Raw genomic sequence first — 12,207 nt, 5'->3', positions numbered from 1 at the left:
TTCACAACCAAGATGAATGGCATAAATTTGAACTCGATTGATAAGGAAGTGCTTTACCAAAATTTGTTTGCCACAGATTTCCAGTCATGGCTCAAAAATGGACAAATCATCTTTTGCTACTCATTCATTTTTTTTTCCATCTTCTTCCTCATCGATCCAGCATGTAATTTGAGAGGAATGTGACTCCTATGTAGAGCATCCATCGTGCAGCAAGCTGCAATTTTGGTTCGTTGAAACTTTGTGTCGGCTTTGCCTCCTGCCACCCGGTTGTATGTGGGATGCTGGACGAAAACTGGACACCTTCCGGGAGTACTCCGCTGGAAGTTGTCACTTTGAACAGTCAAACATTTAACGTTAATTACGTTTATTGCTCATTTTATTCCAGATGTATAAAATAGGGAGTAGCAAGCCAACATAGTGAGCAAACAGCTAGAGGCGTGGGATGCGAATTTGGAAGGGAAGCAATTTTTTTTCGCAACAGACGTAGCTGATGAGAAATTGCAAGGCGGATGCAAATGGTCTCTGTGCGATTTCATTGAGCACGCCCAGCCAGTGTGAGGGGATGAGGGCAGGGGTGGAAGGGTGGGTAGGTGGAGGCTTTGTTATTTGTGTTGTGATTCATGGTGAAACATGCCCTGGCCAGAGGAACCCAAATGGAGGTGGCAAAACCCAGGAAACTTTCAGCATTTCAGCCATGTTGGAGAGAGTGTGACAATGAGATCAGCCACACATGACCATACGGTTAGAAAAGGTTTTACTCTCTCACTTTTCAAACTTAAAGTGGTAAAATTATATATGTATATGTATATGTATATGTATATGTATATGTATATGTATATGTATATGTATATGTATATGTATATGTATATGTATATGTATATATATATATATATATATATATATATATGTATATAATACTGATGGTTTAACATAATAATTAAGCTACTCCACTTATCGAAGGACTTTTAAGGTACTACTTACTTGGTCAACCAAACAAGGAAAAGGTGAAGACCAAGGAATTTTCCAAAGAGGTCAGACATAAAGTGGTGGAGAAGCACCATTCAGGAGAGGGTTGTAAGAAGATCTCAAAGTCACTCATTTTCCCTTGAGTACGGTGAAATCCATCATTAAGAAGTGGAAGATGTATCATACCACCCAGACTCTATCAAGATCAAGTCACCCATCCAAACTCAGCAACTGGGCAAGCAGGAAACGTGTTTGTGATGTCACTGTAAATGCATCAATGACTGAAAGATCTGCAAGGCTCTATGCGCGTCACTGCATCCACTTTCTGCCGGTACTCCAGGAGCCTCCATCTGGTCATCCCCAAGGCAGATGCCTGTCCCATCCCCATCTCCTTGAGATGCTGCAACCACGAGGCACGTGGTCGGCCCATTGGCCTCCTCCAAAAATGGACATGTGGCAAGAAAGAAACCAATCCTGAAAAAGATGCATGTAAAATCTCGTATGGAGTTTGTGAGGAATAATCTTAATGATACTGCAGGCATGTGGAGAAAGGGTTTGTGGTCAGATGAGACAAAAATTGAACTTTTTGGTCTAAATTCAAAGCGTTATGTCTGAAGCAAGGCGACCACTGCACATAACCGAGTGAACACCATTCCAACTGTCAAGCATGGTGGTAGAAGCATCATGTTAAGGGGCTGCTTTTGATCAGCCGAGACTGACAAGCTTGTCAGGATAGAAGGGACAATGGATGGTGCAAAGTAAGCAGAATCCTTGATGAAAACCTTGAGTCAGCCATGAATTTGAATCTGGGTAGGAGATTCACATTTCAGCAGGACAATGATACAAAGCTAAAGCCACACTGGAGTGGCTGAATAAGAAGAAAATAATTTTTCCTGAGTGGCCCAGTCAAACTCTTGACTTGAGCACAATTTAACATTCATGGTGAGACTTGAAGATTGCAGTCCATCAATGATCCACATCAAACTTGACAGAAAGTAATTTTCATATGGAGAATGGGTGAAGATTTCACCATCTCACTGTGCAAAGCTGGGAGAGACCTTCCCCAAAAGACTCGTAGTAGTCATTGCTGCAAAAGGTGCTTCCACCAAGTACTGACCTATGGGGTTGAATACTTTTGCAACCAGTGAATTTTGATTTGAACATGTTTTTGCAGGTATTCCTGACATGTAGCCTCCTTCAACTATAACAGTGTTTAGTTTGATCTCTTAACTTACGAATAAAAAACTTCATTTGGAAAATTATTTGTACAGAATTTGTAATTCATCTAAATGTGGCATTATTGGTAGGAGGTGAATACTTTTGCAGGCCACTGCATACAGATCAACTCCAAAGGCCGACGCCTCTATGAACAGACCACGGACGCTGTTTACAACACTCACCTTTGTTCAGATCCTTGCGCACAATGTTGGTTTACCATACTGGCAAGATGATTGAAGTCGATGAACCGTGCAGGCGGTCGCACAACAGATCTTAAGTGGCCGAGCAAACCAGCGTTACATGCCCCAAACTATCGTCTCTCAAAAACGAATTCATGGCTTGGGCTAATTACCCTCACGAGTGCTATCTCGGATGAAACCCAAGCAGGATAAGTCAAGACGATGCTAATTTTTTCATGCATTTATTACAAGCAAGCAGATATCGGTGGGAGCAATTGCAGTTTGGATTCAAACAGGGAATTGGTGGGAAAACACAAGGATAGGCAATGCCAATAAATTCACACAACTTACAGGAACATCTACATTTTCCACTTATTGCCTACTTATTCCACAAACCAACCATCAGATTCCTTAAAGCAATCACTTAGTACTTCTAAGCAAAGATGCCAGACACCTGAAGAAAGGAGTGAGGGAGTTGTGGTAGGGTAAGAAGTGTTACAGTGAGAAAGCAGTAGTGAGAAGTCGATTACATGCTCTGACGTACTTTCCACAACCTGGCTGGTATTGTGGCTACCCAGTGGTTTGTGGTACAGATTCACCTCCCGCACGCTCTTTCCCGAGTTTCTACCTCCGCTACGTTCACATCCCAGTCGTCTCGGGTGCCAAATGTTCTTTGGCTGCACGCAATGGACTGCACGGCTCGAGCGGGAACAATGGTCGGTGATTTGAGGTGAGGCGGGCAGTTCTGCCGTTATTTGATGGACGAGTGACAGCCGGGCTGTGGCGAAGGTGTGCTGGCTTGGTGTAGTGTTTGGGTGTGGGGTGAAAAAGCTGTGAAGAATATGAAAGAGTAAGTTATAAAGTCAGCAAAGTGTAAAGAACGTCGGAAAATGTCGATTTGTTAGGGTTGTTACGGATTTGGAAGCCGACTACGCACAGACAGTCAGAGTCCCCGTAGTTCAGTTATCTCGATATGTATATGTGGATGGTTAGGTCCCATCCCAATGTTTAATGGGTGATTAGGTGTATGTGTGCTGCGAGTTATTTTCTTCGCTCTACAATTTATATCCACAAAAATAACAACAACAACACCATGGACCATTCCCCACACGATGATGTGCCGAACACGCATGTGGGTGGAGTTCCCTTAGTCACCGAAGTTCTGACTCCACGCTTCGGCCAATCTGAAGGGTGTGAGCGCGTTTGCCGCCTTTGAGCCAATTGGCGCAGAGCAAGCTCCAAGAGAAGCAGAGTCTCTTCGGGGGGCGGGGGATCGAGATGCCCCGACACGCAACCCCCCCCCCCCCCGACCAATTACGGAGAGACGGCTGATTTCCCCCGGTGAATGATGGGGTGCGGTGATGTGAGACACGTCCCCGTCCCCCCCCCCCTCCGATCCCGGTCAGAGAAGAAATAGATGGGACGGCGCGGTCATCTCATGGCTGGCCTTGTCTTGTCGCTGGCTCTGGTCTCGTCTTGTCGCTGGCTCTGGTCTTGTCGCAGTGATCCCTCACCTCGTTATTATTCGAGCTGGCTGGCGTCCGTGGCTGAACCCTTGGTCCCTCGGTGCCTGGTATATCGGCGTGGGTTCGAGTCCCTCCACCGAACAAGATCGATGTTGCCGCACGAGGCGGGCAGGTACAAGACCAGGGTCTTCCCTCAGCTCGTCTTCCCTCCCGAGCTGTAGGGCACAATAAAAGGCAACCGGCCCCATTTCGTGTGTGTGTGTGTGTGTGTGTGTGTGTGTGTGTGTGTGTGTGTGTGTGTGTGTGTGTGTGTGTGTGTGTGTGTGTGTGTGTGTGTGTGTGTGTGTGTGTGTGTGTGTGTGTGTGTGGGGCGCCAGTCCGATAAGTAGACATTGCTTAAGTATCTCTCCGTTGTACATTGACTGCATATTCGGTTTTAACTCTGCTCTTTGTGTGCTCCCCTCCCCGATTATTGTTCATAAATAAATCCTCTTGTTAAATGTACCAGCTCGTTGCTGTCGTTTCTTTAATTGGTTTAGCACGGTGCGTATTGGGAATTAGGGAGGCCTTGTTGCTGTAATTGTTCATTTGGACCGACGGATATTGGTAATCCCCGCTCGGTTTACACCCGGATTGGGCTCGGTAAACGGCCCGTTCTGCCCGAGGTCCGCCGAAGGTGTGGTTTTCCCCGGTAGTTAGACGACATGGGTACTTAGGTATATTGAAATTAGGCAATTAACCATACCCCACGCCGTCGAAATATTGGCGTCCACGGTCCGCTAAGGGACCCGTGAACTCTCGAACTTATCCGAGAGTCACGACCTAAATTCCGGGTACTCGGTGGAGACGACTCTACTGCTCCACCTAGCAGTCGCTCCTCGCCACCGAGCCCCGGCCCACAACAGTATTGCCCACCGGTCCATCAGCAAATCAATCAGCACGCTTTACCGACCAACTCCAAATGCCTTGCTATTCGTTGAAAAGGAGCACGCCCTTGGGGCATGTTTAGCTTGCAAGTGACTTGCCTTTGCTTGCATATTGTAATCGGGATGCCTCAGGGTTGTGTTCCTTTTCAAGTAATACATTATAAGGCCATGTGTCACTAGAACATGCCCAACAGAGACAAACAAAAAATTCCCCTGAAAAAAACGCTTCTTTCTATGAAGTAGGAATTACTTGGAATCAAAGTCGATTCCCATTCACTACTCGATTCCTTTCGATTCCATGGTTGGAATTGAGTACATTGGAATCAATTCCACACACCACTATTAAGCATTCAAGCAGGCACTCAAACAAAATGGTTGATAAGGACCAGCTGGCTGGGTCATATTAAATACCAAACGGAGATGACCGGAAGTGTCCATAGTGTCAAACAATGTGGCAATTGGACAAATGAACACTTTTCCAGCAGTTGGAACTGCTGCTAAGTTCAATTCCACAGTTTAAATTTTGAAATTTGGTTTAGGTTAAGAGATTCTAGAGGTTATCACATTTCAGCTGAAACACTTATAAACATCCAGAGATTTTTTTATGGGGAGGAGATGGGAAGGAATTTGGGAGGAGGTAAGTGTGAGGGGAAGGGAAGGCAGACATGCAGTGGAGCATTAATTATGATTCATACTTCTCTTCCCTTTATAAGGGTGAGGTCCAATGGCACCACACCTTTGCCCCTGCCTTGACCATGATACTCCTCCCTTTGTCCTCAGCCAACTGTCAAAACTCTCCAACCACCCCTACCTTACAGATATGCCTCCTCAAATAATCTTCCCATCTAAACTGCTGTCCACCTCTTTTCCTCTTACCCTACTCCCTCAACATATCCGCTCTTTTTGCCATTCTCTCTTTCCCCATCCACACCAAGTGTCCAGCCCATCTCAGCCAGCATTTCACCAATCTCACCGTCAAACTCATCTGCACACAAATCTCCTCTTTTAGTTCATCCATCCTTCTTCTATCCACCCTTTTCACTCACACAGTCCTCCTGACCTAGTTGTTGTCAGAAAACTGCAGCCTCTGTCTCTCTTTTGTGTTGTACTGTCTCATCAAAATGATTCGCAATAGTATAAGAGTGATCATATAATTATATGATTATATAATTATGTCTGAAATACATTTTCTACTGGTCACACGATAAACACCACCTGGATACGTATGGAAATGAACACCGCCTGGACACATCCAGAAACGAACACCACCTGGACACGTACAGAGACGAACACCACCCGGACACGAACACCGTCCGGACACTTCCGGTGACGAACACTGTCCGGACACGTCGGGAGACAAACACCTTCCGGACATGTCTGGAGAAGAACACCACCCGGACACGTCTGGAGATGAACACCGCACGGACACGTCTGGAGATGAACACCGCACGGACACGTCTGAAGATGAACACCGCACGGACACGTCTGGAGACGAACACCGGCCGGGGCGGTGTTCATATCCGGAACTGGCATTTTGTACAAACCGACATTTTGGATTTTTGCTTTCTTTGGAACCAACATTTGTCCAAAAAAACCGTGAGCAGTGGCACTTATCATGAGATTTCCTGCGAATCAAAATTTGTTGGCCCCGCTAAACGTAATGTAGTAAATAAATCAATCGAATCGTTTATCTTTCTCTGTCAGAGAGCTTGCAGAGAAGCAAAATTTAGACTAATTATGCTGTCCAATGAAGGCTGTTGTTTTTTTTTTTTTTAAATCGTGATTGACAGAGCAGTCAAGCATAGTTTTTAATTGGGTTTTTTTGTTTTTTTACTTAGTTTCTTCACCATTAAATTGGACTTTTACTGCGTGTGCCACCCATGGCACACGTGCCGTATGTTGCTGACCCTTGCTTTATACCATTTTGACCCTTTAGACCTTTTCAGACCTTTCGACCATATGACCTTTACAACATTTCAGACATTTGACCTTTACAACTTGTCCATTTAGACATTTTATTTGCAATCAACGACCTTTCATTTCATACATCTTTCCATTTATTTGCCACACGAAATACACCATACAAAACAAGTCTGAGCAAGGGTCCTGCTATCTCTGATTGCTCTTTCTTGTTAGATGTGAAAACGTTTGAGAATAAAAGTTAAACCATTTAAAAGCTTATGACTAAACTCTACTGTGTAGTAGATTTAAAGTGTATCATTTTGTACACATTTGAATGGACCGCCATTTTTCCCCGTGCCATTCCGACATATGGAGAACTACCATCTACTCCATGATGGTTTGGTGTGCTCTTTCCATGTATTTCTAAAGGGTTCTTGCTGTCGTAGAATAATAAATGTTACCGTTGGTACCGTTGCATTGAGCTCTCATTCCTGTGCTGCTTTGTCAATCTTTGTTGCTTCTAATTTGTCCCTCAACCCTGCAATTTTGTCCCTCAGTCCTTTTGTTCTGTTGCATCTAGGTCCTGAATCCGTTCTGTGTTCCAGTCCTTCCATGAGTCTTGACTTTGTATTTAAAAAAAAAATCTCAAAGACAGGCTTTTAAAACATGCATCTTTCTGATTAAACAGACACAAAATCTTGTTCCAAGTAAATTGTTTATTAGCTTTTCAATGGTTCCATTTTAATTATTCTCTGACAGCAGGAATCGCTACCTGAAAGCTCAAGGTGCTGCTTGCTGCTCCTTCGCGTGACGGACGGACACACAGACGGATGTTTTTCTTTTTCGTTATAGATTGTCAGTCCATATCAATCAAAAGGTTTGCAAAACTACACAGTAATTCTGGTGTTTTCACAAGATGTGTGGTGGGCTGCAACAATCAGTTGGGGCATAGACAAGGCCCAAGGCATTAAGAGGAGTTACGACGGTAATCTGAGAGATACCAGCCGAAGTAAGATGTGGGTCATCGGGCTGACTGAAACCGTACCGACAGGGGTGCTCCAGAAACAAGATGGCTAACTTGGAACCAAGATGGCTGACTGGGAACCAAGAGGGGTGACTGGGAACCAAGAGGGGTGAGTGGGAACCAAGATGGTTGAATGCAGGAGCCAAGAGGACTGAGTGGGAAACAAGATCCTCACACAAAGTCTCCAATGATCGTTCATCCAATACTTGTTTGTCGACCAAATAAATCACAGTTTTGCAGTTTTCATGAGATTATATAATTAAAGTACTAAATCATACTTAGCAGGTTCAGTTTTACAATTTGAGAGATGTTTCAAAGGAGCTTACACTGCGACAAACGTGGGAAAATTGGGCGAAGATTTGAGACTTCATATTCTGTGAACAAAATTATTTAATTGGTGTGGCCAAGAAAGCTCGTGCGTGTGTGAACCATGTTATGTCATTGTTCAGCGTTTTTCAGGTATATTGTCTGCCGTTTATCGATAAAGGAGGACGATGGGAAGAGAGACAGACGGTAACGGGATCCATGGAGGCGGAGAGAGGGCAAATAAATTTGGGGGAAAAGGATTGAAGTGGGAGAGAGGTGTCAGAATCGGACTCCACCATGAATGCATACGTAATAAATAGATGGCTCCGAATTAAAAAAAAAAAAGACAATTCTCCGTTGCTCTCCCATGTGGAACACGTCAAACGGCTAATAGGAAAGGAATGGCGCACAAGGGCGATCGCTTTATGGGCCACCTGCTTCTCGTGCACAACCGCCTCTGCTTCCCCCGCGAAAACCGCAGAGCACGTTCCCGGCCTTCCGCCGGTCTCAGCACGTGCTGGGTCTTTGCCTGCGCAGTGTTATGACCCACAAGCGGACTCGTGAAATATCTGTTCGGCTCTTTGTGGGATGTTCTGAAGCTTGGCTAAATGAGATGGAAGTCCATATTTAACCCACGCTCATCTCCTCTCATAGCAGGTGGTGGGTGAGTTGTTGTTAATTAACAAGTCCAAAGGAGGCGTGGGTTTGGTGAGAAGTTGTGATACAGTCGATGAGTTTATCACAAACGTGCAATTTCTCCCCCACCCCCCCCCCCACCTTTCTTGTCCGGACTGCATGGAATAATCGAAAGCAGGTGAATCGAGGGAGGAATGAATTACGGTATAAAAGTGATTAAAAAAAAAAAGGAAAGGGGAAAAGTTAAAATGCTTGGGGGGAAAAGTTATTGGCCTTTGGGGGAAATAGGAGTAAGGGGAGGGAAGGTAACCGAGACTTGTGTATGGAGCACCTGGGGAAAGGGGCTCAAAATCTGCCATATTTGTACACGTAATAAATAGATGGTTTAATCTCCGGACTGCACATTGTGTTGATCCCCGGGAGATTTCTGCCTCAACAAGTGGAGGTCCGACGGACTGAAGCTTCATGAAACCGATTCGTAAAGACTGCGAGAGCGGTAACAAATCGTCCTTAACGACTTCGGACAAAATATGCTGACAGTCCTTCACCAAGTCGAAGATGATGAGCTGTCGGTTACATTTGTCACATGCTGATATGTATGGCGAACAGTAGGAACAACTGAGATCGAGCCAATTGCGCAAAAGATCAAAAACCTATTCACCCAACCAATGACTATCTCTTAATATAACGGAGCTAATGTATATATTGTTGCGGATTCGCGCCCGCCGGCGTGCGAGCGGCCACGCAACTCGAATCGCGGCACGTCGCCCACCGGACGGACAATTCAGTCGTGACCCTCTCGGACTAACGCCGGGAACTAGTCACGGGTGGGCCTTTCGGCCTCACCACGATCGTGCCAATCGGCCCCCCGCGTGGGATAGGGTTGCTCGCCAAATTCGACGTACCTAAGTACCCACACGGAGGGTAGACCGGGCGATCGCACCTCGCCGCAGGTTTCAGCTCACCTGTCCTCCGAGCTGGAGCTCGTTAGTAAAGGCCTCTGCCACCATTTCTTGGGGGTGTGTGTGTGCGTACATGTGTCCATGGGCCTGTCTAATAAGTAGGAACTGCTGTTAAGTGCAAGTGACTGTACATAATAAGTAGACGGTTGTAGTTCTTTTGTCGTGCTTTTGTTGCTTGTATAATTGCATACGTGTTTTGCCTTGTTTAATTGCATATGTGCTTTATTATAATAAATGTCCTTGTGTGAATGTAAACCTGTTCGTTGCGTCCATTCCCTCATTGAACTGCCCCATGTTGAACTCGGAATATAGCTGGTTTTTAATTAGCCGGGAAAGTGATCGGGTCCAACGGCACAGCGCAATAATACCCCACTCTGTTATCCCAAAAGGAAGCGAGCTGCTTAAGTGGCTCGTTTCCAAGCGGTCCCGTTGAGGTACAATCTCTCGGTAACCTACCTGCGCGAATAATTAGGTAAATCGAAGATTTGGCGATCGGACCCTGAAGCGCGCGGGTGGAGTGTAGTCAAGGTTGTGGTGGGATTAAAAACCCACCCGAGACTGGTTTCTGGCGTTGTTCCAGAAAGTCACGACTGGATTGTCCGTTCGGTGGGCGAAGCGACCGCTATTGGTTAGACGCGGTCGTTCACACACCGGCGGGCAGGAATTCTACAATAATATATATTAATATATATATATATATATATATATATATATATATATATATATATATATATATATATATATATATATATACATATATACATATATACATATATACATATATACATATATACATATATATATATATATATATATATTGGGTAGTCAATCTAGTCTACCCTTATTATCAGTATTTCCATCGATATGTTTGTCTGTCTGTCTGTATGTATGCTGTTCGGTCCAGTGCTCCGTTAATACAATGGCGATTTCGATGAAACTTGGTTGGTAGGTTCATACCATGACCTAGTTGTGTGCAAATGAGAACCGTTGCTATGGACCCATCCGTTGCCTAGCAACGGGACTTTGAAATTTTTGAAAAATCATAAAAAAATAATTTTGCGAAAATCAAAAATCAGGCCACAAGTGACTGTGGGCAGTATATTCAGCCATATTGTCAAAAATTTCCAGCCGGATCCTATGAAAACTGTTTGAGAAGACAGACTTTGAATGAACCCTGGTTGAAACCAATAAAACAAGCCGGAAGGCGACATGGCTACTCGCTCGAGATGGAAAGCTGGCTGACGCGACTTGCCGATTATTCATGTACATGGTATCAATCAATTTAGCACAATAAATATGATTATCACAGCCCTCTTAGTTTGCGCCCAGAAACCCGCCTTTGGAAATTTCAGGAATGTTTCCAAAGAGACTCTAACAAATGGCAGCCCTAGTAATTCCATCTATCTATTCGCTAAATATTTTATTTTTTTATATGATGCTGTAAGCCATTCTCCTTGGGCACAAAAAAAACAGGTCCCTCGGAGGTCCAGTTTCGGAGGTATTGATTTTTTGTACAATCCACAATCAGTGTACAATGTACGATAAAGTATTTTAGCTGTTGCTAAGCAATGGAGGTGTGCATAGCAACCATTCATTTTTGTGTACATGCCAGCCACATTGTAGACATTTCACCCAAGTTTCATCAAAATCAGACTCTTTCTCTTAGAGATATTAGCAATTAACCGTTTCTGAAATGTTCGACATGTACTCGCCCAAAACCTATCTCCTCCTACAAATATTTTTTGTTAGGGCTCCAAATTGGCATGAAGGGAGCGAGATAGATTGCGCACAGCTCTAAGCTTCGATTTTTCGATTTTTTATTTTTTTATTTTTTATTTTCCATTTTTGACCACTTTAAAGGGCCGTTGCTATGCCGTTGCTCGGTCCCGGGGTCCCATATTCGAAAGCACACGATTCCCAGAAATATTGGTCCTACCTACCAAATTTCATAGGAATCGTTTGAGTGGTTTATCCCCGAGGCTTGACCAAAGTTTCGCGGACAGACAGACAGATGGAAATGTCCAGAATAAGGGTGCTCTTTGAGCAGCCAATATATATATATATATATATATATATATATATATATATATATATATATATATGTATACATATATATATATGTATATATATGTATACATATATATGTATATATATGTATACATATATATATATATATGTATACATATATATATATATATATGTATATATATGTATACATATGTATATATATGTATACATATATATGTATATATATGTATATATATATGTATACATATATATATATATATATATATATATATATGTATACATATATATATATATTGTTGCGGTATTCGCGCCCGCCGGCGTGCCGACGGCCACGTAACTCGAATCGCGGCACGTCGCCCACCGGACGGACAATCCAGTCGTGACCCTCTCGGACTAACGCCGGGAACCAGTCACGGGTGGACCTTTCGGTCTCACCGCGATCGAGCCAATCAGCCCCCGCGTGGGATAGGGTTGCTCGCCAAATTCGACCTACCTAAGTACCCACGCGGAGGGTAGACCGGGCGATCGCACCTCGCCGCAGGTCGACTTCGGACACGGGCCACTTAAGCGACCCGTTCCGTACTATCGGGATAA

General features: G+C 44.2%; 1 long non-coding RNA gene across 1 annotated transcript in view; it reads left to right on the top strand.

Moving 5' to 3' along the window:
* Nucleotides 1-20: 20 nt before the first annotated feature.
* LOC147022249 (uncharacterized) overlaps nucleotides 21-12,207 on the top strand; it is a 77,240-nt gene continuing 65,053 nt past the window's right edge. The window contains exon 1 of the long non-coding RNA XR_015061129.1: nucleotides 21-741. This is a non-coding gene — a long non-coding RNA (uncharacterized LOC147022249). The remainder of the gene's footprint in view (nucleotides 742-12,207) is intronic.

The sequence above is a fragment of the Eptatretus burgeri genome, chromosome 8 (assembly GCF_056783735.1).
Source record: "Eptatretus burgeri isolate ZD-2024b chromosome 8, Ebu_testis_v1, whole genome shotgun sequence".
Taxonomy (NCBI): domain Eukaryota; kingdom Metazoa; phylum Chordata; class Myxini; order Myxiniformes; family Myxinidae; genus Eptatretus; species Eptatretus burgeri.
Note: the sequence above shows the minus strand (reverse complement) of the source record. Positions and strands in the feature narration are given on the sequence as shown.